Source organism: Propithecus coquereli, unplaced genomic scaffold (assembly GCF_000956105.1).
Source record: "Propithecus coquereli isolate 6110/MARCELLA unplaced genomic scaffold, Pcoq_1.0 Scaffold57, whole genome shotgun sequence".
In the NCBI taxonomy this organism is placed as follows: Eukaryota; Metazoa; Chordata; class Mammalia; order Primates; family Indriidae; genus Propithecus; species Propithecus coquereli.
The window spans coordinates 1,327,464-1,354,731 of record NW_012151618.1 but is presented as its reverse complement, the minus strand read 5'-3'; the positions used below and the strand labels follow the sequence as shown (position 1 = coordinate 1,354,731).

The window sequence follows — 27,268 nt, the reverse complement described above, 5'->3', positions numbered from 1 at the left end:
TTTTCCCCTGCTTTTTCAGTTCTCCTGTATACCCCACCAAAGTAAGCCAAAATTTAATGGCATCCATGGACGTTGTGTAGCGGTGATTCAGAATGCTCAGTATCTCTGGTGTTTGGAATTTGTTGTCAAGGTTTTAGTCATGTTGAGGCTAATGTCTTCTAGGGTATAACAAAATATTGTATGAGCATGAAACGGGATTAAAGAACACATTTTTGAAATGGAGGAAACATTCTCCATTCTTTGTTAGTGTGCTGTGGGAAACAGTGGATATGTATATATTTTCTAGCTCAGCAATTAATGATTTGAAGTATAATACATCTGATTTGCAATGCTCTATAGATTGTTTCAGATCAATCACCAGCTATTTAATCTGTGGCTATAATTAAATTACTCTCAAACTCTGGCTCTGCAATATAGTTTTCCTTAGACAAAAAGCTACCTTTCCTATTTCTATCCTTTAGAATATGTTAACTGACTCAAGTGTCAAGGTTGAAATCCTTTTTCACACATAGTTTGGGACAACCTTTCTTCCCTCAGACCTTGGTAGCAGCCTAAGGGTTCTATAAGCTCTGGTTCTCATCCCCATCAGCCTGCAGGCCCTATTGATTCACACAGCCTAAGCACTAGTTCTCAGTTTTCTCCTATGATTAAAAACAAACAAACAAACAAACCTTTTTATTATGTGAAAATCTATAACATATGCTAAAATAGAAAGAACAGTATAATAAATACCCATGTACCCATTCCTCAGCTTCCACAGTATCAACTCATGATTAATCTTATGTCATCTATATCCTCACCCATTTTTGCCCTCCCATATTATTTTGAAGCAAATCCCAGACATACTGTTATTTCACCTCAAATATTTCAGTAATTATCTGTGCAGAAAAAAGTTAGTATAGCAGGCCTGACTGCTATCCTTTGAAAGATCTGTTTACAAGGTTGGCCTTTGGCTGGTATCTGGGAATTTGGATTTTGGGAGGGTTCTTACCACCCTAACTGATAGTAGCTCACTGTACCTAAGCTTTGTGCCACATGGTTTATGCTGAACACCTGCTTTCTTTCTGGGAGTCTGAAGTCTTGGTATGTAACCAGGCCTCGATAAAAACTTTGAGCAATGAGGCTCTAATGAGCTTCTCTGGTACAGAGCATTGTTGCAACTAATTGGTAGGGAGATAAAGCCCATACTATCTGACTCCTTGGGAGAAGACCCTTGGAAGCTTGTATCTGGTTTCCTCTGAACTTTATTCATACATCTTTTCCTTTGCTGATGTTTCTCTGTGTCCTTTTGGTCTAATAGATCTTGGGCATGATCCCTGTGAGCCCTCCTACCAAATCTCTGAATCTGGGAGTGATCTTGGGAGTCCCTGACAGAACATCTCTAATATAAGCACTTAATAACAACAACAAAATATATATGTAAAATATATATTTATATAACCACAATACCATTATCATACCTGAAAATATTCAGAGTAATTGCTTAATATCATCAAATATCAAGCCAGTGTTTATATTTCCAATTGTCTCATAAATGTTATAATCTTTTTTACAGTTTGTTTGAATTAAGGTTGAGATATTACAACTGGTTGATACTTTTTCTTTTAAGTGACCAGGTCTCATTCTGTCACCCAGGCTGGAGTACAGTGGCATGATTATAGCTCACTATAACCTCGAACTCCTGGTCTCAAGTGGTCCTCCTGCCTCGGCCTCCCAAAGTGCTGGATTACAAGCATTAGCCACCATGCCTGGCGCTGATACTTCATTTAAGTCTCTCTTTATCTATAAGTTCATTTCTATCTCTTTTTCTTTTATCCTTGAAATTAATTTTGTCGAAAACACTGGGTCATTTTTCCTGTATGGTTTCCCACACTCTGGCTTTTGCTAATTATATTGCCATGGTGTAGTTTAATGTGTTGCTCTGTAAATTGGTAGTTGGATCTAGAGCCTTTTTGTATGAGTTTTTGAAAGCCTAATGCCTTCATGTATCCTGAGGATATGGCTTAATTTCCATTTGATTAATGTTTGCCAAGCACATTGATGTGCTTGGATAAAAGGGGCTCTAACAGTAAATATCTTTGTTTTCATTAGCATGAGACTGGATCTTCTGACACTTGGAGTCTGACTCATCATACTTTAGAGAATCCAATCAAAAGTACATGGCTTAGTGTTAATTACCTGCCTTTCAGGTACCAACCCTGGCAGACATCCCTGAGCAAAAACTGGCTTTAATTATCTGGGGTTGGTACAGTGCCATTATGACTAGATATTATTGTGTAGGTGGAAATGTAGGTTTTTTTTTTTAAAAAAAATATATCTTATTAAGACTCTAAAAACTTAAAGTAGAAGACATCAGAACCCTACTAAAAACTGTAGATATCAACATGCATTAATTTGCTATGCAATGAAATCCTTCAGTATCTCAGTAACAAAGTTCTAATTAGTAAGTTACTAGATTCCTCTTAATACAACTCTATAGGAATAATCTAACAGCAAAGGTCCAATGTAGTTATCACAGGTCATTTTTGCAGATGTGCCTTTTTAAAATGGCTGGATAGTTGTGTATTTACTGTACTTTTAGAATATAATTGTATCCTTTAAAAAATTTTATTTTCAATTGTGGTAAAATACATATAAGTTTGCCCTTGTAAACCAATCTCCAGAACTCTTTTCATCTAGCAAAACTAAAACTCTATACCCATTAAACAACAACTCCCTATTCCCCTACCTCCAACCTGTGGCAACAATTCTACTTTCTGTCTGTATAAATTCGACTACTCTAGGTACCTCATGTAAGTGGAATCATACAGTATTTGTCTTTTTGTGACTTGCTTATTTCACGTAGCATAATGTCCCCAAGGTTCATCCATGTTGTAAAATGTATCAGAATTTCCTTCCTTTTTAAGGCTAAATAATATTCTGTTACATGAATATACCCCATTTTGTTTATGCATTAATCCACTGATGGACAATTGGGTTGCCCTTACCCTTTGGCTATTGTGAATAATGCTGCTATGAACATGTGTGTACAAATATCTCTTCAAGACCTTGCTTTTATTAATAATTCCTTTGGGTTTCTACCCAGAAGTGGGATTGCTAGATCATATGATAATTCTGTGTAATTTTTTGAGAAACCACCATACTATTTTGCATAGTGGCTGCACCATTTTACATTCCCACTAACAGTGCACAAGGGTTCCAGTTTCTCCCCGTGCTCTTCAACACTTGTTATTTTCTTTTTTTTCGTACTAGGCATCCTAATAGGTGAGAAATGGTATCTTGTGGTTTTGATTTGCATTTCTCTAATGATCAATGATGTTCTGCATTTTTTCATGTGCTTATTGGCCATTTGTATATCTTCTTTATATACTGCTTAGAATGAGAACTCACAGGAAATATTACAAAAATACGCTTCGTAGCCTGATGGGATGGCTCATGCCTGTAATCCCAGCACTTTGGGAGGCAGAGGCAGGAAGATTGCTTGAGGCCAGGAGTTCAGGGCCAGCCTGGGGAACAAAGCAAGACCCTAGCTCTACAAAAAGTTACCTGGGTGTGGTGGTGTGTGCCTATAGTCCTAGCTACTTGGAAGACTGAGGCAGAAGGATCACTTGAGTTCCAGGAGTTCAGGGCCGCAGTGAGCTATGATGCTATGATTGCACTCCAGCCTGGGTGACTGAGTGAGACCGCATCTCCTAAAAAGAAAAAGAAGCTTCTTTTCTTTTACTCTCTCCCTCTGTCTTTTGGGCCCTGGTGGATATTATGTAACAAGAGCATCCACCTGATCCATAATTCTTCCACCTCTTAATGTTTTTTTTTCCCCCTGGAGAATTTAATAAAGTTCAATAAAGCAAGGGACCCTTTTGCTACAGAAGTACTATGTGGGAGTTAAGACTTTGTAAATACATGACTTTTGAAATGACTGTAATCCTAGCTACTTGGAAGCTCGAGGCAGGAGGATCGCTTGAGCCCAGGAATTTGAGAATTTGAGGCCAGCCTAGGCAACATAGTGAGACCTGGTCTCAAAAAAAAAAGAAAGAAAGAAATAAGAAATAATCAGAGGCCTCACCCAAGGTTATAAAGTTTTCTTCTTACTATTTATATTGCCATTATCCAGTACTGCTAGAACCCAAAGGGTGGGCTCTCAGTAGATAGGTCATCTCAGCAGACTGTTCAAAGTAGAGCTGTTTGGAAACAGGGAAGTGAAGGGCATGGAGAACTCTTGCCATACAAGTAAGCTGGTTTCTTCAGTCAGCCAAGAATGATGGCCAAGGATAATGCAAAATTGAAACCAAGAAACGTGGTAGTGTAAACCTGTTTTAGCACACTGGTCCATACATTCCCTAGGTAAATAGTTTTGTGTCATATGACCTATTTCTCCTCTTTAAAAACTCCTAAATTTTAATATTGAGGTAAAACTCGTATCACGGAGTTTTCTGAAAAGATATTTTAAAAGCATTCATATATAACACATACTGATTCATTACTTTCTTAAGAAAGCCCACATCTCCCTGCTGACATTTCAGACTCTGTCTTCTTTACCTGTGTGTCTTAGGGGTGGTGTGTCTTTGTGGGGAATCTTCCGCAGAGCCACGGTTATAAACATCTGATGACTCCAGTGGGCATGACACTGGTCAGGTGTGTACCCTTGGCCTTTAGAGTTGGCCTCTACTCCTCTGAGCCTTTCAGTGAAGCAACAAAGGGGAAAGTATAATGCTGTTTTTCTTTATAACATTGTCTTTATTTTTCTCTTCCTGTGTGTCATTTCCTTTGCTTTTTTTTCCCCACTTTTTGAAGGATTTTATCTATGTGACTACAGTATTTAAAAAAAAAATTTTGCAAAAGGCTTTTGTTTGATTTCAACTGGAAAACACTGATTTTTGGAATTTATTAATGGATCCAGTCTCTTTAAAACTATGAAGAAAATAAAGCAACTAATTTAAAAAGGTGGCCACTGTGAAAAGGTATTAACAGTATTTGAGCTGAGGTTTGAATAGGAAAGATACAGTGTAATGGAAAGAGAATGAAAGTTGAGGCCAGACATTCTTGGGTCAAATCCTGGCTCTACTACTTAACTAACCATGTTTTCTTGGCCAGGCTACTTTGACTCACCCAACGTCAGTTTTTTCATCTATAAAACACAGGTAATAATGCTCAATGATAGGGCTATGAGGATTAAAATGGACATGGTTCTTTGACCTCCTTTTGCCTTGGATCAGGGAAGAGGGCCCTGGACCTGGCAAGCAGAGAACAGATTATGCTGTTATCCTCCTTGTTTTATCTGCCCCCAACTCCCAGTTTAATGCAGAACTTTGCTCATAAAAGGGACTCAATAAATACATACTGAATTTGATTTGAAAATGAACAAGATAAATACAGAAGAGGAATGTTATTTAAACAGCTTATAAAAATGAGCTGGGCGTGGTGGTGCATGCCTGTAGTCCCAGGTACTTGTGAGGCCAAGGTGGGAAGATTGCTTGAGCCCAGGAGTTCAAGGCCAGCTTGGCAAATAGCAAGAACCCATCTCCCAAAAAATAAAAACAAAAAAATTAAAAACAATTTATAAAAATAAAAAAACAATTTACCATGGAACTGTTGATAGAACCATGTCCTTGTGACTACTTGTTTATGGTGAGGAATAGTAATTTAAAATGATTTTATGTAGCTGCTTAATGCCAGGCTCCTGAAATCATTTCTAAGGTTCAGATTAAACAATTTATTATAGTATTTCCAAAGGAGCAACATTCTGAGCTGACAAATAGGTTTGCTAGTTGTTAGAGGAAAAATTTAAGAAATTTAATTATTTGTCATTAATTATTTATCATTACCATAATGCTATAAAACAGTGCAACAATCTTATTTTTGTCTTTTCTGTTAAAGTTGTGGGGCTTTTTCAACCAAAAGTTTGTGTGTTATTTATTTTTTTATTTTTGATAGTCTACCTAAAACGCACTCCTCTTTCTGGCTATGATGTGTAAAATTACATTAATATAGTAGAAACATGTATAGTTAGTACTCATACAAGAGGTTACTTTATAAATCTAAAAAAATTAAAAGTATAAAGATTATGCTGATTTATATTTTTCTTTTTATTTTCTTTCAATAACATTGGTCAGTACTAGCTAGGGTAAGGATTTCTAAACAGACCTTGTTCTAGATTTCAGTATCTCATGATCTAATCAGAAGTCTCATGTAGAGATCAACTGACTCCTTTTAAAAAGGCTACTTAACTCATGTGACAGAAAACTTGAACTCTCTAGGATTCTAACTGTCCCCTTAATTTTGATAGTATTTGTGAATATGCACTACTTTGTTCAAATTTAATACCCTAAAACGTTTTTTGATATTAGAAATGACTTATCACCTGATAGTCTTTTTTCACATAATGAATTCTTTATTCCTTTTTAAAGACTAATGTTCTATCATTTACAGATCCTTAGTAGAGAAGGAGTAATTTAAAGTATTAAGCCCTTCAGTATCAATTGAAGATTAATTAGAAATGAAAATCATAGCTTCCTAGCTATGAAAATTTCTGTAATTATTTAGCTCTGCTTCTCTGTTTTTTATAATCACTCAAAAAGAAGAGACAGTTTATTCAATTAAAAAAATATTGAAATCAGAGGATACTTGCAACTTATGGTTCTGTCTACAAAGTTGTCTTGTTAATTTGGGAACATAAGAATGCACTCTATATTCCTTGGTATCTTATATTAGGATCACTTTGGAATATTTAGATCTGCTAAAGCCTGTGAAGACTGAAACAGAGATCAGGATTAAAGTTGATTTCATCTCCCACCTTGTCTTTTTTTGGTAATAAAAAGAACTAGAAGAGCAAAATGCTTTCCTCCACCCTCTCTGGCTAGTAGAACAGATCCACATTCTTATTTTTAAAAAAAGACAATAAAAAGGGTGTGTATATGTGTGTTTTCTGTCATGGCTACCCAACTAGCCAGGGCCTCTTGTGTTCTGCTTCTTTGCATTCTAATTCAAATATATTTTTCAGGAAAATGTAATGTGTAAAAGCAAGGCACACCTATAATATGTTCAACTAGCTACAATTATCATAAAATATTTTTGGTTTTGCTTGTATAGTTGAATGAATCTAATCACCTTAATTTTTCTTAAAATGAGGCTCCAAAGATTATTTACGTTTTCCCTGGCCAACTTAGTCATGTGTTAGAGCTCAGCAATTCTAGTGTTCACTAACATATTTGAAAAGAGATCGAGAAAGTGGTCCCTCCACTGCTTTTCGTTTTCTTTTGTTTTTGAGACTGGGTCTCCCTCTGATGCCCAGGCTAGAGTGCAGTAGTGTGATCATAGTTCACAGCAGCCTCAAACTCCTGGGCTCAAGCAATCCTCCCACCCTAGCCTCCTGAATAGCTGGGACTAAAAGGCATGCATGCCACCAGACCCAGCTAATTTTTAAAAATTTTTTTGTAGAGACAGGGTCTCACAATGTTTCCCAGGCTGATCTCGAACTCCTGGCCTCAACTGAGTTCAAGAACCACAATTAGGGCTGTTATAATGATCTGAACACAGCCATAAACTAAGGAAAAGATTCATCTATTTAATAGTTTGGGGATGGACTTTCAAATTCTTGCAGTGATGTCTTTTAAGATCTCATTTGCTTGATTAATATGCCTCAGTCCCTAGAATGTTGGGGAGTGGGACGTGCTTTTCAAAATTGTGGATTGGAATGGATGGGGAAGGAATGCTGAGTGCTGAGAATGAGTTTTTCAGGAATGTCTAAGGGTGTCCTGGCTGCTAAAGGCCTTGCACACATACTTTTATATCGCTCAGTCTCTAATGCCACCCAGATGTCACTGTTTCCATTCCCTAGTCCTGAAACTTCTGAGCTATTGCTGCTATCATAGTGTATCGTAAGTGAATTCACAGAGCTTGCTATACCCACAGTCCCTTCTAAGGGTGACTGTACTTCCCTGACTTGGGACTCCTACTGAGAATTCAAGTAATACAGCCAAGCTGACTGGACCAGAGGAGCCCTTGACCCAAGGATTGCTCACCCACAGGCTGGTGAAGGCCTTTTGATGTGGCCTCGTCTCAAAAGGGCAGACTAAACAGAGATAGTAGTATTAAACAGAGCCATCGGATGTTCTGTTTTGGGAATTGCAGCTAAGGAGTGTAGAAAAGATAAACCAGAGAAGAGTGGTGTAGACACATTGACAGTAATGCCTCCATTAGCAGTGGTATATCAGAAAGGCCACGAATTCCTACTGCTGAGCTTCTGGGCCTGCCTTGCAACCAACACTATGCTTCAGCTCTTGCCTCTGTGAGACTTGGCCCTTCTTTGGTTCCTCATTCTTTTGTTTGCCTTGTATTCTTAATATATGCCCTGCTTATCCTTCACATGAGCGAGCTTAAGTGATTCTCAGCCCTTTGCAACCACAGGAGACCTTAGATACCTGGAGGAGCCAGGAACAGGTAGGTGGTCCAAGGGCACCAGGGACCAGAGTCACAATTTAGGGGCAAGGGATTAGGAACCTCTGGGCTTCAGGCTCTTAGCCTTAAGCTGCTACAACTTCTATACTAATGGATGAGTTTCACTTTTTTTTTTTTTTAAAGTAGACTTTATTTTTAGAACAGTTTTAGGTTCACGGCAAAATTGAGCAGAAAGTACTGAGTTCCCGTATGCCTCTGCCCTCCCCCACAGTCTCACTTTTTATTTAAAAAAAAAAAAAAGATACAGCATGAACAGAAAATCAATGTTAATGATATCAAAAGAATAAATTTTACCTTGTTGAGTTTTGATGTAAGTGTGATGAAAAGGTTTTAGAATTTATAGCCAGTAGTTATGGTATCTGCCTCCCTTATCAACCTCATTGCTTCTGTTTTCTTATAATTATTGAAAACCTACTCTAGCCCAGCATTCCTGTGTGTTTCAGTATGTTCAATATAGAGTTGTTAGAGTGTGGGTAACATTGACTCCTCTTTCTCCAAGCTCGGGGTATCTTCTTCCCTCTTCCGCAGCAGCAAAGAGCTCAAGCCCACTCGCAAAAAACATCCACTAGGAACATGAGTTCTATCCCCTCACAGCTCAGGGTTTCTTCCATGTGATGCCATGAGGGAGGCCAGGTAGAGTCACAGATATTTGTTTCATTTGTGTTAGGAGAGAAAAAAATACAGACAGTGGGAGGAAAAAGAGATGGTTGCTATGTCCAAGAAGTTCTAAGCTCACAGACCCTGAGCACCCCCTTTCATTTTTCTCCATATGATCTTGGCCTGTGTCTTCCGTGCGGACACCACCCTAGCTCTTTTCTCTCTTGTGATCACAAGGATATCACAACTGTCTAGCCACTTCCTCTTTATTATGCCTGAATCTCCAAGTATCATGCTGAGTGAGCCATGCTCTTGCTGAGTTATGGTCTTATAATCCTACTGATATAGAATAATACTGATTATTTTCTGTTTCTACTAACAATGACTATATAAAATATGCCCAACATACATAACCACATGCTTATCCCTTTTCCTTGATGAAATGACTATTTCTTTCATCAATGACTATTTTTTGAGTACCTCCTATGTGCCAGTCCTTTCATGATCTGAGCTCCGGGAATCTCTCTTTGGCCTCTTCTCATTTCCTGCTACAGGGATTCTAAACTGCTTGTTATTCCTCACACATATTTCATCCTGTTAAACATCTTTATGCCTTTACTCATGTCTTTGTCTGGAACATGCATCCCCCATTTGCCTGGTTAACTTCCTATTTGTCCTTCTAGCCCCAATCCAAGTACCCCCTCCTTTAGGAAGCGACCGTGTGCCCCATTCCTTTGGCCAGGGTGGGCGAGGTTTGCCTCCACTGGGCTCTCATGGCATCTTGTGCATACCTCCATCCCAGCACTTCCTTCGTCATATTGACAGTGTCTGGGTGAGTCCATCTCATCAGCAGAACTTTGAAGGGAGGGACAACATCTTACTCATTTTTGTTTCTGCAATTCTTAGAACATTGCATGGAATAGAATATACACATAATGAATACATGTGCAACCAAACAGAATCAGTTATGGTATAAAGTCAAATATTAATAGAAAATCTTGTACAATCTCTAGGCAATTTTTATTTGCATTAAAACTATTTTTCTTTTTTGTAGAGATATGGTCTTGCTATGTTGCCCAGGCTGGTCTCGAGCTCCTGGCCTCAAGCAATCCTCCTGCTTTGGCCTCCCAAAATGCTAGGATTACAGGCGTGAGCCACCATGCCTAGCCCAAAACCTGTTTTTCATTTCTAGAAACCATTTGCCCAGATCTTCAGCAAGGACATTCCTAGCATCTGTTGCAGCAATATGTCAATATGACTTATAGGCACACCACCTGGTTTTTATAAGTGCTGACTGGGATTTTGGCAATGTGGATAAATGTACTTGAACCTAATGCTAGTCCTAATCTCTGAAATCAGTTAGTGGACATGATTATGAAGACTATGTACAGTATCTTATAGATCTATTAGCTTTGATTCTCAGCAGGGAGGGGAGCCAGAGAGGGCCTCAGGGGTCAGGGGATCCTAGATCTTGTATGGGCTCTGGTCTGAACCAGCTTTGCTCTTAGAGCTTTAGTTTCCTCGTGAATGAGGTGTTTGGACCAGATCATCTTTAAGCTCTCTTCTGATTCTGAGAATTTACACTCTCTGAACAACTGTAGGGTTTGAAATAGTTAGGCTTTTCCTGGTAGATTAAAAGCTGAATATAAATAGATCAAATTGTAGATGATGTAGCTGAGGTTCTCTGAGTTTTAGCTAAAGACTTTGTAGTTGTTTGGCAATCAGGTTTCCATGGTGATTAATATTTAGTTCTTATTTCACACATGAAAAATCAAATAGACATGCTGTAGAAAATTAAAGCTGAATTTCTTTTTAGCTTTATTGAGGTATTATTGACAAATAAAACCTGTATATATTCAAGGTGGTGCTAGGTGAGGATGTGGGGTTTGGGAGAAAGGAGACGGTATTGGTTAGAACAGTCACTTTCAGAGACCTCTTTACACAATCTTCACTTCCCTCACAGGTGCAAATAGGCCTTCTTTCACAGCTCTCTCCGACAAAGAAATAGTTTTTATCTCTACAGGGACAAAAATACAGACTAGTGGAGAAGAGCAAAGCCATGCTGAGATGGAGTCCAGAGCAAGGCCAGGCCCCCTGACCAGCTCTGGTCTTCCTTTCCCAGAGAGGCCTTACAGGGGTGTGACTCATTCATGACTGGGCAAAATGATAAATGTTCATGGCTGGGTGTGGTGGCTCATGCCTGTAACCCCAGCACTTTGGAAGGTGTAGGTGGGAGGATCGCTTGAGGCCAGGAGTTTGAGATTACAAATGTTCAAAATGCCGTGGACTTTCAGCATTGTTCACAAAGAGTGGAAACCACAAATGATAATCTGTGAATTCCAAGCCACTATATTACGTGAGTATACAAATATATTTTATGAATATATATTAAAAAAATAGGATCATACAGTGATAATGTTTTGCAACTTGCTCTTTTTTAATTAACAGTATCTTTCCACATCAGTACATATAGACCTACCTTTTTTTTTCAAGCATTCCATTGTATGACTATACTATAATCTATTAACTATACATTTGACCCATGAACAACATGGGTGTGTACTGTGTGGGTCCATTATTTGCAGACTTTTTTCAATAAATATTAATATATTGGAACATTTTTGGAGATTTCCAACAATTTGAAAAAATCACAAATGAACTGTGTAGCATAGAAATATCAAAAAATTAAGAAAAAGGTATGTCATGAATTCATAAAATATGTATAGATATTAGTCTGTTCTATCATTTATCACCATAAAATATATACAAATCTATAAAAAGTTAAAATTTATCAAAACTTACATAAGCATAGATAGTACATGATGCCATTTATGGTTTAAAGAAATGTAAACAAACATAAAGGTGCAATATTAAATCATAACTACATAAAATTAACTGTAGTACATACTGTACTACTGTAATAATTTTGTAGCCATCTATATTGCTATTGCAGTGTAGCCGAGTCTCCACTTAAAATGCCATGTGAGGCCGGGCGCGGTGGCTCACGCCTGTAATCCTAGCTCTCTGGGAGGCCGAGGCGGGCGGATTGTTTGAGCTCAGGAGTTCGAGACCAGCGAGCAAGAGCAAGACCCCGTCTCTACTAAAAATAGAAAGAAATTAATTGGACAACTAAAAATATATAAAAAAAAAAAATTAGCCGGGCATGGTGGCGCATGCCTGTAGTCCTAGCTACTTGGGAGGCTGAGACAGGAGGATCGCTTGAGCCCAGGAGTTTGAGGTTGCTGTGAGCTAGGACAATGCCATGGCACTCTAGCCTGGGCAACACAGTGAGACTCTGTCTCAAAAAAAAAAAAAAAAAAAAAATGCCTTGTGATGCTAATCACCTCCACCTGAGCAGTTCATCTCTCCAGTAAATCGCACATCACAGTAAAAAGTGATCTCTCAAGGTATTTTTCATTGTGCTTAGTGCAGTACTGTAAAGCTTGACTAACCTTCACATGGTACCCATGTGAAGTGCCATTAGAGATGCTGGAAGTGCTCCCAAGAAGCAGAGAAAAGTCATGACATTATAAGAAAAAGTTGAATTGCTTGATACATTCTGTAGATTGAGGTCTGCGGTTGTGGTTGCCTACCATTTCAAGATAAAGGAATCCAGTATAAGGACCAATGTAAAAAAAGGAAAGGGAAATTTGTGAAGCTGTCACTGCAGCTATGCCAGCAGGCATGAAAACCTTGCACTTTTTGTAAAATACCTGTTTATATCATATAAAATGCAGCTTTTATGTAGGTGCAAGATTGCTATAAAAAAGGCATACCGGCTGGGCATGGTGGCTCACACCCGTAATCCCAGGACTTTAGGAGGCCAAGGCAGGAGGACTGCTTAAAGCCAGGAGTTTGAGACCAGCCTGGACAACATAGTGAGACCCTGCCTCTCAAAAAAAAAAAATTAAAACATTATCCAGGCGTGGCAGCGTGCACCTATAGTCCTAACTACTCGGGAAGCTGAGGTGGGAGGATCACTTGAACCCAGAAGTCTGAGGTTGCGGTGAGCTATGTTTGCACCACTACACTACAGCCTAAGTCACAGAACAAGACCCTGTCTCATAAAATTAAAAAAAGCATAGCTATAGACTATAATATGAAAAAGTGAAGTCATTATATGACAACTTAAGGCAAAAGGAAGGTGAAGGATCTAAAGGTGAAGAATTTTATGCCATCAAATGATGATTTGATAATTTTAGAGGTTTTGCTTTAAAAATGTCAAGATAACAGAAACAGCTTCTGCTGACCAAGAGGCAGCAGATGAGTTCCCAGATGCCATTAAGAAAATAATTGAGTAGAAAGGATATCTGCCTGTGCAGGTTTTTGTTTGTTTTGTTTTTGTTTTTTAAGAGAGTAGGCCTTGCTATATTGCCCAGGCTGGCCTTGAAGCCTGGACTCAAGTGATCCTCTTGCCTCAGCCTCCCAAGTAGCTAGGACTACAGGTACATACCACTGTACCTAGTTGAACAGGTTTTTAATGCAGATGAAAATACCTTATTCTGGCCCTTTCCGTATGTTGGCAGCCATCAGGTAAGCCAAGATGGATGCACACAAGTACATCCAGGACCTATGGAGGAAGAAGCAGTCTGATGTGATGCGCTTTCTTCTGAGGGTCCGCTGCTGGCAATACCTCCAGCTCTCTGCGCTCCGCAGGGCGCCCCGCCCCACCCGGCCGGATAAAGCACACAGACTGGGATACAGGGCCAAGCAAGGTTATGTCATAGGTAGGATTCATGTGCACCATGGTGGCTGCAAATGCCCAGTTCCTAAGTGTGCAACCTATGGCAAGCCTGTCCATCATGGTGTTAACCAGCTAACGTTTGCTCAAAGTCTTCAGTCCGTTGCCCAGGATTGAGCTGGATGCCACTTTGGGGCTCTAGGAGTCCTGAATTCTGACTGGGTTGGTGAAGATTCCATGTACAGATGTTTTGAAGTTATCCTCATTGATCCATTTCATAAAGCTATCAGAAGAAATCCTGACACCCAGTGGATAACCAAACCAGTCCACAGGCACAGGGAGATGCGTGGGCTGACATCTGCAGGCCGCAAGAGCCGTGGCCTTGGAAAGGGCCAGAAGTTCCACCACACTATTGGTTCTCGCTGTGCAGCTTGGAGAAGGCGCAACACTCTCCAGCTCCACCGTTACTGCTAATATAAGTAATGGTGGTAAAATTCATACCTAATAAACAATTTAGCATGGTCATGTTTGCTTAAAGGTGTTATTTGTCTGTTAAACTAGTCTGCAGATTGTTTCATGAATACTTTGTCAAATTATGAAGTTAAAAGTGCAATAATGGTTGAACACTATAAGTGATGGTGTATCTTGTTTCTAATAAGATAAGCTTTTTTTGTCTTTGCTTTATCTTATTAGGGAGTTATATGTCAGTGTTTAAAATGTGTGGTATAATAGGTGTAAAATAAATTCTTTAAAAGAAGTGCTAAAAAAAAAAAAAAAGGAACTACCTTATTCTGGAAAATAATGCCACGAAGGACATATATTAATAAGGAAGAGAAGCAAGCACCAGGATTTAAGGCAAAAGGGATAGACTAACTTTACTGTTTTGTACAAATATAGTCTGGTTTATAATCAGGACTGCCTTTATCTATAAAGCTGTTAACCCCTGAGCCTTGAAGGGAAAAGATAAACACCAGCTTGCCAGTCTTTTGGATGTACAATAAGAAGGCATGGACAAAAAGAAACCTTTTCCTGGACTGGTTCCTTTGATGCTTTGTCCCTGAAGTCAGGAAGTACCTTGCCAGTAAGGGACTGCTTTTTAAAATTCTTTTGATACTGGACAATGCCCCTGGCCACAGAGTCCCATCAGTTCAACACCAAAGGTGTCAAAGTAGTCTACTTGCCCCCAAAAACAATGTTTCTAATTCACCCTCAGATCAGAGGGTCATAAGGACCTTTAAGCCTCATTAAACATACGTACTCTGTGGAAGGGATCGTCAGTGCCATGGATGAGAACCTCAGTAGAACATTACGAAAATCTGGAAGTATTACAATATTGAAGATGCCATTGTTATAGAGACAGCTGTGAAAGCCATCAAGCCCAAAACAATGAATTTCTGCTGGAGAAAACTGTGTACAGATGTTGTGCATGTCATAAATCACCGGATTTACAACACAGCAAATCATGGAAATCATGAAAAAGATTGTGAATATGACAAAAAAGATGGAGGGATGAAGGGTTTCAAGATACAGATTTTGGAGAAATTCGGGAGCTAATAGACACCACACCAGAGGAATTAACAGAAGACAACTTGATAGAGATACGTGCTTCTGAACCAGTGCCAGATGACGAGGAAGACAACACGGAAGAAGCAGTGCCAGGAAACAAACTGACATTAGATAATCTGGCAGAAGGGTTCTGATTATTCAAGACTGCTTTTGACTTCTTGTACAACATGGATCCTTTCAGATGCAGACACTGAAACTAAAGCAAACAGTGGCAGGATTGGTACTGTATACAAACATTTTTAGAGAAATGAAAAAAAGTCAGACAGAAATTATGATGTATTTCCATAAAGATAACACTGAGAATGCCTGCCTCTCCTACTTTCTCTTCCACTGCCACCTTTTCCACCTCTGCCACCCCTGAGTCAACGAGACCAACTCCTCTTGCTCCTCCTCCTCCTCCTCAGCCTACTCAATGTGAAGGCAAGGAGGATGAAGACCTTTATGATGATGCAATTCCATTTAATGAACAGTAAATATATTTTCTCTTCCTTATGATTTTCTTAATAATGTTTTCTTTTCTCTAGCTTACCTTATTGTAAGAATACAGTATATAATACATATAACACAGAATATGTGTTAATTGACTATTAATGTTATCGGTAAGGCTTCCAGTCACTATTAGTAGCTATTAATAGTAGACTTCCAGTAGGCTATTAGTAATTAAGTTTTGGGGTAGTCAAAAGTTATATGTGAATTTTCGACTGTACAGGGGGTTGGCACCCCTAAACCCCATGTTGTTCAAGGATCAACTGTATATTATTATAGTTATATTGCCTTCATATTAATATATGTATATTAATTGACCTTTGTGTAGTTTCCAATTTTTCGCTTTTACAAATAGTGCTGTAGAACATTTTTAGAAATAATTATTTGTATTTTTGACTATCTCATGGGAAAAAATTCCTCGATATGGACTTTCTGAGTAAAGGATATGCATATCTTAAAAACTTTTGGTTTTATTATAAAATAGTACTTATTAAAAATATAAAATATAGAAATACATAAAGTACAAAATTAAAAGTTCCCTCTCCCCCTACTTCAGTATGCATCCCTGAAAAATACATTTTACATTGTTAAGGAAATTACCAAATTGGTCGCTAAAAAGGTTGTGCCTGTTTATCCTATCACCAATATATGAAAATCCCTGATTGTCCACTTTTTTCCCAACACAGGTTATCAGTTCTTTAAATATTTTCGAATCCAATATACAAAATTAATACTTTAAATTTTGCATTTGTTCAATTATTAGCGAGAGATTGCACATATTTTCTTATGCTTTTTCAGTGGTGCTTCTGTTAGTTGCCTGGTTTTTTCTCTTGCCTATTTGCCAGTGGGTTGTTTATTTTTTTCTTATTAATTTGTAAGAGTTCTTTAGACATTAAGGGACTTAACTTTTTACAAATGTATTTTTGGTCACTTTGTAGTTTGACTTTGTTTATGATGTATTTTGGTACATGGAAATTTCTAATGTCTCTTAAAAATCTTTTGAGCCAAACTTTGTTCCAAATGTAAGGCCTAGGTCAACTTTCCCAGCTGAAATTCAGCTAAAAGGACACTTTTAATAAAAGTGGTGTGGATTGGGGTAGAAGGGGGTGGGTTAATAAGAAAGCAACGTGGAACCCAAAGTTTAACACTTCCATTGAGAAGCAGGCCAATAATGTTCTTTTGCTTAAGGTGACTCAATGAGCCAGCAAGGCCTCCTGCTCATTTGGCCTCTTAAAGCCAACTCATTACAGAGTGTCCTCATCACCTTGCCCTGACCTTACTCCCAAGGTTCCGGATCAAGAATCTGCCTTCTAGCTCCCGTCATTAATGAGACAATACCAGCTGAACTTCCTTCTAGGCCCCTGCCCTTAGGTAAAACTCACTCCCAGAGCCACCGATACAGCCCCCATTTGCCTAATATGAGTAACATTTTGAAAGCAATTATGTGTATATTAGATAAATACTGTCTACAGGCAAAATATGAGTGACGGTAACTGGGGGGAGAACAACTAATCACAAGCAGGAGTTGTACAACATGTGCTTTTGCTTATGATTAAAAGACTGCTAATTAGAATAGGGTATTGGAAACGTGGTCATTCATTACCCTGCTTAAAAACCTCTGATGAATCCCTATCTTCTGCAGTGTATAGGCCAAACTTCCTACCATAGCATATGAGACCTTTCACATCCTGGTCCTAACTTATTTTTTCAGCTAGGTAAACACTGTGCTAAGCACTTTCATTCCACACATACTGAGTACCTACTATTCACCAGACATTGCTCTAGGTTCATGTACTGGTGGACCTCACAGGCCTTCTGGCTATTAATAGTTAGGGAGACAGACCATCCCAAGTAAACAAAGCAATCTGTAGGGTAGTCAGGGAGGACTCTTCTGAGAAGGACACATCTATACTGAGACTGGAATAGTGAGAAGGAACTAGCGCTAAGAAGAGTTGGAAAATGGGGGAGGATGTCCTGGGCAGTGGGCACAGCAATGGCCTTGAACTTGTAAAGAGTTTGGGTGTTCCAGGAACAATAAAAGGCTGGCACAGCCAGAGCTCAGGGAAAGGGGGAAGACCTCGGTGAGATATTAAACCTGTGGGTAGGGGCCAAAACACATAGTACATTGTAGAATATAATAAAGGAATTCAGATTAAGCACAAGGAGGTGCCTAAATCTGGGGTTCGTGTGGGGTAGGGGTGATGACAAGGTAATGTAGTGATCTTAAACTTTATCCCATTTATCTGCAACAACTCTCCAAAGTAGGTATTATTAATAACCAGTTTTATGGATTAGGGCCCTGAGAAAGAAAGTTGGGTAATTTGTTCAAGGTCACGCGATTGGAAAGCATTGGAGCCAGTGGATATGTCTGACTCCAAAGCCCATGCTTTTACCCTACTGTATATACAGTCTAACTGCTTTATTTTGTAAGTAAGAAAATTGAGATTCAGAGAAATTAAAATAGACTGGAATGAGTAAGAGGATATGAAGCACTGTTCAAAAAATTTAGACTCTTCAACTTGGAATGATAAAGAATGAACTTGTGATGTGGTGGAAGCTTAGAACGCTATGAAGCACCTGAAGATTGATTGCAAGGTGGACTTACTCTCTAAATAAGAACTCAGTCTGAGGCCGGGCGCGGTGGCTCACGCCTGTAGTCCTAGCACTCTGGGAGGCTGAGGCAGGTGGATCGCTGAAGGTCAGGAGTTCGAGACCAGCCTGAGCAAGAGCGAGACCCCGTCTCTACTAAAAATAGAAGGAAATTATTTGGACAACTAAAAATCTATATAGAAAAAATTAGCCGGGCATGGTGGCGCATGTCTGTAGTCCCAGCTACACGGGAGGCTGAGGCAGTAGGATTGCTCGAGCCCAGGAGTTTGAGGTTGCTGTGAGCTAGGCTGACACCACAGCACTCTAGGCAGGGCAACAGAGTGAGACTCTGTCTCAAAAAAAAAAAAAAAAAGAACTCAGTCTGACATTGGAGGTTATGGAGGGGAAAAAAAAAAAAAAGAACTCAGGGGCATCTTTTGAAGCTTCAAAGAAGTGATTGAAGGTCAAATAAAAGAAAATACTTTTTACACAGTAAGTAGCTGATTATCCCAGGTATAGATTGAAAGTAAAATAAGTTTCTAGCAGATTTTACGAATACTATAGAGCAAGTTAGCAAAACAGAGAGCCTCTTTTGTATGAAGCATACTAAAATATCAATGAAAGTGTCTCTAATAGAACCTTAAATAACTATCTAAGAAAATTGGGAAAAAATGAGTATGGGGAAACTAACTCTATGGTGTTTTATAATAAGAATTGAAAGTAATTTTATGTGTGATCATTTTGCAATATTTAAAAATTTTGGTTTTTTTGTATTAAGAAAAATACATAAACTCATGGATGATTTTTTTTTTTAAGTGAGAAGCCACTATAGAAGAATAAAAAGAAATAATATCCTTCCTTAGTCATTACAGAGAGAATGAAATTCTTATTTCCAGAGAAGTCCATGTTGGTCTGCTAGAAGGGCGTGGTCAAGTCACTGACAGGAAGCCAGCTTAGCATCTGGGGAAAAGGCAGAGGCACAAGTTCTTTCTGAACCTCTGTTTGCTAGTGCTGCATTTCTCTCTCAAAATACTCTCTCAGCATATACAATTGGAGTGACTCTTGCTCAAGAACAGATGTCCTTTAGTTCATAAACTATGAGATTTTTACAACCTAAAAAACACTGACAATTTTGATTTTTCTGTTATGATCCCCATTGTCTTGTCAGTTTCTCTAAGTTCTACTGAGAACCTCTGACCTCTCAATTCGATTGATCTTCTCTATCAATTCAGTTGTACTATTATATTTAACATCGTAGAGCTGTCATAGTTGAGGGAGGCAGAGTATACTGTTGGTCTCTTTAGAAGTTTGGAAATAGCTGAGTAAGAATTTCATAACCTCAATATCTAATTATTTCTACTTCTTGGTTCTCTGGTAATTGTCTCACCATGGCCAGCAGCTGGCTTGGGCCTAACACCACTTCTTCTGGGGTTCTCCTTTTCCGTTAGGATGCCTCCAGGGTGCCTGCCTCTTTGGTACTTAACATGCATCTAGTTGTGCTTTCAGTGTATCAAATGAACAAATAGCCTTATATTTTTAGGCTAACCTGTTATATATATTTAAAACATTAATGCTACAAAGCAGAAATTGTGGGTTTTGTTCAAACAGTTTTTATGGGGTTTCTGTTGAGCAAAGGTCTGCCTAAGCAGTGAGCAAAGAGATAGGTAGCATATAAAATATAAATATGAATAAGCGTTACTAACCTGGAGGCCCTTCATGTGTACGCATGTTCTGTTCATCACCTTCAAAACAACCTCCTTTTGTGAAATGCTGTTTTACTTGGGCAAGCCAGCCTATATTTTAAAGCTTGGGTGACTGGGTTACTGTTTTTTACTCATGTTTGTGGTTGATAGCTAATTAAATTATTATTTTTAATATTATGATTTGTTACTTGTTAATAATTGCAAAAACAAAAATTAACCACTACTTAGATTTTAAGTATGTTCTTTGAATGTTATATTATTTTCCTTTTCACAAAACATACATATTGTTTTCACTTAGAAATATGTTGTGAACACTTTCCTTTGATCATACATATTCTATTTGCATATATTTTATGATCATATGTATTTTATGATATTATTTCATTTTTAAACTGTGCTGTAATTTCCTTAGTTTCCTTTTGTTGGTCCTTTCAGTTGTTTTCTTTTTCTGTTTTCTTTTAGAGAAACAAATTCTGTTATTAAAATCTTTATATAGTTTAGATAACTTCTTTAGGCTATCATCCTATAAAAAATTACTTGTGAGAGTTTGTACATTTTTAAGGTTTTTGAAAAAAATATGCCAAGCTTGTTTCATAGCAGAAATGCTGTGAAGATTTATACTCTGGAAGACAGTGCCTGAGATTTCCTAATTCCCCATCCCCTTGCCAATATTGTCAAATTTTTTATATTTTCTAATTTAATAGTTGAAAATAGTACCCTTAAAATTTTTTAAAATTTATTTATGAAAGGAAGGTTATAAAATAAAGTTGGTGTTTTTTAATTAATATTTTGTACATATATCGGGTACATGGGATATTTTGATACATGCAATAATTGTAATGATCAAGTCACGGTATTTAGGATATCCATCACCTCAAATATTTTTCTTCTCTTTGTGTTGGGAACATTACAATTCTTCTCTTTCTATTTATTTTGAAATGCACAAGTTATTGTTAACTATAATTTCCCTACTGTACTATCAAATACTAGAACTCATTCCTTCTGTCTATTTTTCTATACTCCTTAACCAACTTCTCTTCCTCTTTCCCTTCCCAGCTTCTGGTAACCATTATTCTACTCTTTTACTTCCATGAGATCCACTTTTTTAGCTCCCACATATGAGTGAAAACGTGATATTTGTCTTTCTGTGCTTGGCTTATTTCACTTAACGTAATAACCTCTAGTTCTATCCATGTTGTTGCAAATGACAGGATTTCATTTCTTTTTTATGGCTGAGTAATATTCCACTGCGTATGTATACCACATTTTCCTTATCCATTCATCCACCGATACACAGTTTGGTTGATTCTATATCTTTGCTGTTGTGAATAGTGCTGCAATAAACATGGGAGTACAGCTATCTCTTTGATACACTGATTTCCTTTCTTTGGAATATATTTTAGTTTTTTGAGGAACATGCGTACTGTTTTCCGTAATGGTTGTACTACTTTACATTCTCACCAACCATATATGTGCATTCCCCTTTCTCTGCATTCTCACCAGCATTTGCTATTTTTTGTCATTTTGATAATAGCCATTCTTACTGGGGTGACATGATATCTCATTGTGGTTTTGATTTGCATTTCCCTGATAATTAGTGATGTTGAGCATTTTTTTCATAGACCTGTTGTTCATTTGTATGTCTTTTTTTTTTTTTTGAAACAGAGTCTTGCTCTGTCGCCCAGGCTAGAGTGCCGTGGTGTCAGGCTAGCTCACAGCAACCTCAAACACCTGGGCTCAAACGATCCTCCTGTTTCAGCCTCCCAAGTAGCTGGGACTACAGGTGCTAGCCACCACGTCTGGCTAATTTTTTGTTTCTATTTTTAGTTGCCTGACTAAATGTTTTTCTATTTTTTAATAGAGATGGGGTCTCGCTCTTGCTCAGGCTGCTCTTGAACTCCTGAGCTCAAGCAATCCACCCACCTCAGCCTCCCAGAGTGCTAGGATTACAGGCGTGAGCCATTGTGCCTGGCCTGTATGTCTTCTTTTTTTTTTTTTTTTTGCTTTCTTCTTTTTTTAAAAAACTTTTTTGTAGATACAGGGTCTTATTATATTGCCCAGGCTGGTTTTGAACTCCTTGTCTTGAGCAATCCTCCTGCTTCAGCCTCCCAAAGTGCTAAAATTACAGCTGTCAGCCACCACACTTAGCCTGCTTCTTTTTTTAAGAAATGTCTGTTCATATCTTTTGCCCAGTTTTTAATTGGATTATTTGGGGTTTTTTGGTTTGTTTGTTTCTGTTTTTTTGCAATTGACTTGTTTGAGCTCCTTGTATGTGTTCTGGTTATTAATCCCTCGTCAGATAGGTAGTTTGCAAATATTTTCTCCCATTCTGGGTTGTCTCTTCGCTTTGTTGATCATTTCCTTTGCTGTACAAGTTTTTACCTTGATGTAGTCCCATCAGTCTATTTTTGCTTTTGTTGCCTGTGCTTTTGAGATCTTACACAAAAAAATCTTTTCCTAGAGCAATGTCCTGGAGCTTTTCCCTAATATTTTCTTCTAGGAGTTTTGTAGTTTCAGGTCTTACATTTAAGTCTTTAATCCATTTTGATTTGATTTTTATATATGGTAAGAGATCGGGTTCTAGTTTTATTTTTCTGCATATGGTTATCGAGTTTTCCCAGCACAATTTATTGAAAAGATTTTCCTTTCCCCATGGTATAATCTTGACACTTTTGTCAAAAATGAGTTGGCTGTAAATGCTTGGATTTGTATCTGGGTTCTCTATTCTATTTCATTGGTCTGTATATTTTTGTGTGACTACCATGCGAATTTGGTTACTATTGATTCGTGGTATATTTTGAAGTCTGGTAATGTGATGCCTCCACCTTTTTCTTTTGCTTAGGATTTCTTTGGCTATTTGGGGTATTTTGTGGTTCCATATAAATTTTAGAATTGTTTTTTCTATTTCTAGGAAGAATGTCATTGGTGTTTTGATAGGGATTTTATTGAATCTGTAAATTGCTTTTAGTATTGACATTTTTACAATATTAATTCTTCCAATCCACAAGCATGGAATATCTTTTCATTTTTTGTATGTCCTCTTCAATTTCATTAGTGTTTTATAGTTTTCCTTGTATAGATCTTTCACTTCTTCAGTTGAATTAATTCCTAAGTATTTTATGTTCTTTATAGCTATTGTAAATGGAATTGCTTTATTTCTTTTTCAGATTGTTTTCTGTTGGCATATATAAATGGTATTGATTTCTGTATATTGATTTTATATCCTGCAACTTTACTGAATTTATTTATCAGTTCGAACAGTTTTTTGGCAGTCTTTAGGATTTTCTAAATCTAAGATCATGTTGTCTACAAACAAGGATAATTTGACGTCTTTCTTTCCAATTTGGATGCCCTTTCTTTCTTTCTCTTGTCTGATTGCTCTGGCTGGTATGATGTTGAATAAAAGCAATGAAAGTGGGCATGTTTGTCTTGTTCCATATCTTGGAGGAAAGGTTTTCAGTTTTTCTCTATTCGGTATGATGTTAGCTGTGGGTTTGTCATATATGGCCTTTATTATTTTGAGATATGTTTCATATATACCCAGTTTGTTGAGAGTTTTTTTTAATAAAGGAGAGTCGAATTTTATTAAGTGCTTTTTTAGCATCTATTGAAATGATCATGCGGTTTTTGTTCTTGATTCTGTTATTGTGATGTATCATGTTTATTGATCTGCATATGTTGAACCATCCTTGCATCCCTAAGATGAATCCCACTTCATCATGATGAACGATCTTTTTAATGTGTTATTGAATTCAATTTTCTATAAATAGTATTTTGTTGAGGATTTTTGCATCTATGTTCATCAGGGATATTGGCCTCTAATTTTCTCTCTTTTTTTGTTGTATCCTCATCTAGTTTTGCTATCAGGGTAATGCTAACCTCATAGAATGAGTTTGGAAGTATTCCCTCTTCTTCAATTTTTTTTGAAGTATTTGCATAGAATTGGTATTTGGCCTTCTTTAAATGTTTGGTAAAATTCAGCATTGATAGGAGGCTTTATTATGGCTTTGATCTTGTTACTCAGTATTGGTTTATTGAGTTTTTCTATTTCTTCATGGTTCAATCTTGGCATGCTGTATGTGTCCAGAAATTTATCCATTTCTTTTAGATTTTCCAATTTATTGGCATGCAGTTGTTTATAATAGTCTGTAATGACTTTTTGTATTTCTGTGGTCTCAGTTATGTCTTGTTTTCTGTTGCTGATTTTATTTATTTGGATCTTCTCTTTTTTTTCTTAGTCTAACTAAAGGTTTGTTGATTTTACTTATCTTTTTAGAAAACCAATTTTTCATTTTGTTGATCTTCTGTATTTTTTTTTGTCTCAATTTCAATTATTTCCACTCTGATCTTTATTATTTCTTTCCTTCTACTAATTTGGGGTTTGGTTTGTTCTTTTTATTGTTTTTTTATTTTTAATTATTATAGGTATCTAATAGTTGTATATATTTATAGGGTATATGTGATATTTTGATACAGGCATACAATGTGTGTTAATCAAACCTGGGTAATTGGGGTATCCGTCACCTCAGGCATTTTCTTTGTGTTAGAAAGATTCCAATTCCACTCAGGTTTGATTTATTCCTGCTTTTTTAGTTCCTTGAGGTGCCTCGTTAGGTTGTTTATTTGATGTCTTTCTACTTTTTCGATGTAAGCCTTTATTGCTATAAAATTCCCTCTTAATATTGCTTTTGCTTTATCCCATAGATTTTGGTAAGTTATATTACCATTTTCATTTGTTTCAAGAAATTTTAAAATTTCCTTCTTAATTTCTTCATTAACCCATTGGTTATTCAGGAGCATGTTGTTTAATTTCCATGACTTTGTATAGTTTCTGAGGTTCCTCTTGTAATTGATTTCTACTTTTATCCCCTTGTGGTCAGAAAAGATACTTGATATGATTTGTACTTTCTTGAATTTGTTGAGACTTGACTTTTGGCCTAAGATATGTTTTTTTTTCTGGAGAATTTCCCATGTGCTGATGAAAAGAATGTGACTTCTGCAACAGTTGGGTGAAGTGTTCTGTGAATATCTGGTAGGCCTACTTGGTCTAATGTGTAGTTTAACTCCAATGTTTCTTTGTTGATTTTCTGTCTGGATGATCTGTCTATTACTATGGGGGGAGGGGGATGAAGTCCCTTTTTATTTTTGTGTTGCAAGTTATCTCTCCCTTTAGATCTCTTAATGTTTGCTTTATATACTTTGGTGTGCCAATGTTAGGTGCATAGATTTTACAATTTTTACATCCTCTTGCTGAATTGACTGCTTATCATTGTATAGTGACCTTCTTTGTCACTTTTTACAGTCTTTGACTTGTGGCCTTTTTATCAGATATAAGTACGGTTGTTCCTGCTCTTTTTTTGGTTAACACTCGCATGGAATATCTTTTTCCATCCCTTCATTTTCAGTCTGTCTGTGTCTTTATAAGTGAAGTGGGTTTCTTATGGGTGGCACATAGTTGAATCTTGTCTTTTTATCCATTCAGCCACTCGGTGTCTTTTAATTGGAGAATTTAGTCCATTTATCTTCAGTGTTATTATTGATAAGTAAGGACTTACTATGGCTATTTTATTGCTTGTTTTCTGGTTGTTTTGTAATTCTTGTCTTCCTTTCTTCCTCTTGTACTGTCTTCCTCTGTGGTTAAGTGACTTTTTTCTGGTAGTATGTTTTAATTCATTGTTTTATTTTTAGTGTGTCTAGTGTAAGTAATTTTTTTTTTTATTTCAGCATATTATAGGGGTACAGATGTTTAGGTTACGTATGTTGCCCTTGTAGTATAAATTTTTGTTTTGTGGTTACCATGAGGCTTACAGAAAACATAAGTTATTTTAAAGAGAGAGATGACAACTTATTTCAGATCATGAAGAAAAAAATAGAAACAAACAAGAAACAAGCCAGAAAAACAAACAAAAAAACCACAAAAACTTTTCACTTTAACTCCATCCCCCCAACATTTTCACTTTTTGTTGTCTCAATTTCCATATTTTTTATGTTGCCTATCTCTTGACTGGTTGCTGTTGCTATTATTATATGAAGTCTTTCAGACTTCATACTGGAGTTATGAGTAGAGGGCACACCACAGTTACGGTATGAGATTTTTCTGGGTTTGTCTGTGTAGTTACTTTTACCAGTGGGTTTTATATCTTCAAATGTTCTCTTTTTGCACATTAGTGTTTTTTCCTTTCAGGTTGAAGAACTCTCTTTAGCATTTCTTGTAAGATAGGTCTGGCGGTGGTGAATCCTTTCAGCTTTTTTTTAAATCTGGGAGAGACTTGATTTCTCCTTCATATTTTAAGGATAACTTTGCTGGATACAATATTTTTGGATGACATTTTTTTTTTTATTTTAGCACTATGAAAATGTCATCCCACTCCTTCCTGGCCTGTATGGTTTTTGTTGAGAAGTCTGTTGCCAGATGAATTGGAGCTCCTTTATATTTTACTTGCTTCTTTTGCTGCTTTTATTTGTCCTTGACCTTTTAGAGTTTGATTATTATACACCTTGTGGTACTCTTATATTGCTCAAATCTGTTTGGTGTTCTCTGACCTTCCTGTAGCTGGATATTTATCTCTTTCTCATGTTTTGGAAAATTTTCTGTTATTATTTCTTTGCATAGCTTTATGCCCCTTTTTCTTTCTCAAATACCTCTTGAATACCAACAGTTTTTAGATTTGGTCTTCTAGGTAGTTTTCTGCATCTTGTAGGTGATCTTTGTTCCTTTTCATTCTTTTTTGGTTTTTTCTCCTCTGTATATTTTCAAATAGCTTTTCTTTGAGCTGATTCTTTCCTCTGCTTGATCCGTCTGCTATCAAGAGCCTCCAATGAATTTTTCAGTTCAGCAAATGTATTTCCTAGTTCTATGATTTCTGTTTGATTTTTTATTATTATTTCAATCTCTATGTTAATTTTTTCTGATAAACTTCTGAATTGATTTTCTGTGTCATCTTGGAGATCACTAAGTTCTTTTAAACTGCTATTTTGAATTCTTAGGGAGCTCACATATTGCTGCCTCGTTAGGGTCAATAGCTGGTTCATTGCTTTGTCTGTTTAGGGAGGTCATGGTTCCCAGCTGTTTCTTGTGGATGTACATCGATGTCTTTGGATTGCAGCATTAGTTATTTGTTCCATTCTTCTGTCTGGCTTGTTTTTGTTTTTATTGGATGTGTTTGCTTAGAGATTCCTTGTAATTTAC

General features: G+C 37.2%; 1 protein-coding gene and 1 pseudogene across 1 annotated transcript in view; both read left to right on the top strand.

Moving 5' to 3' along the window:
• The window catches only part of MYO5A (myosin VA (heavy chain 12, myoxin)), a 192,480-nt gene that overhangs the window by 27,421 nt on the left and 137,791 nt on the right, over window positions 1–27,268 (top strand). The window lies entirely within an intron of this gene.
• LOC105821385 lies at window positions 13,598–14,214 on the top strand (annotated as a pseudogene).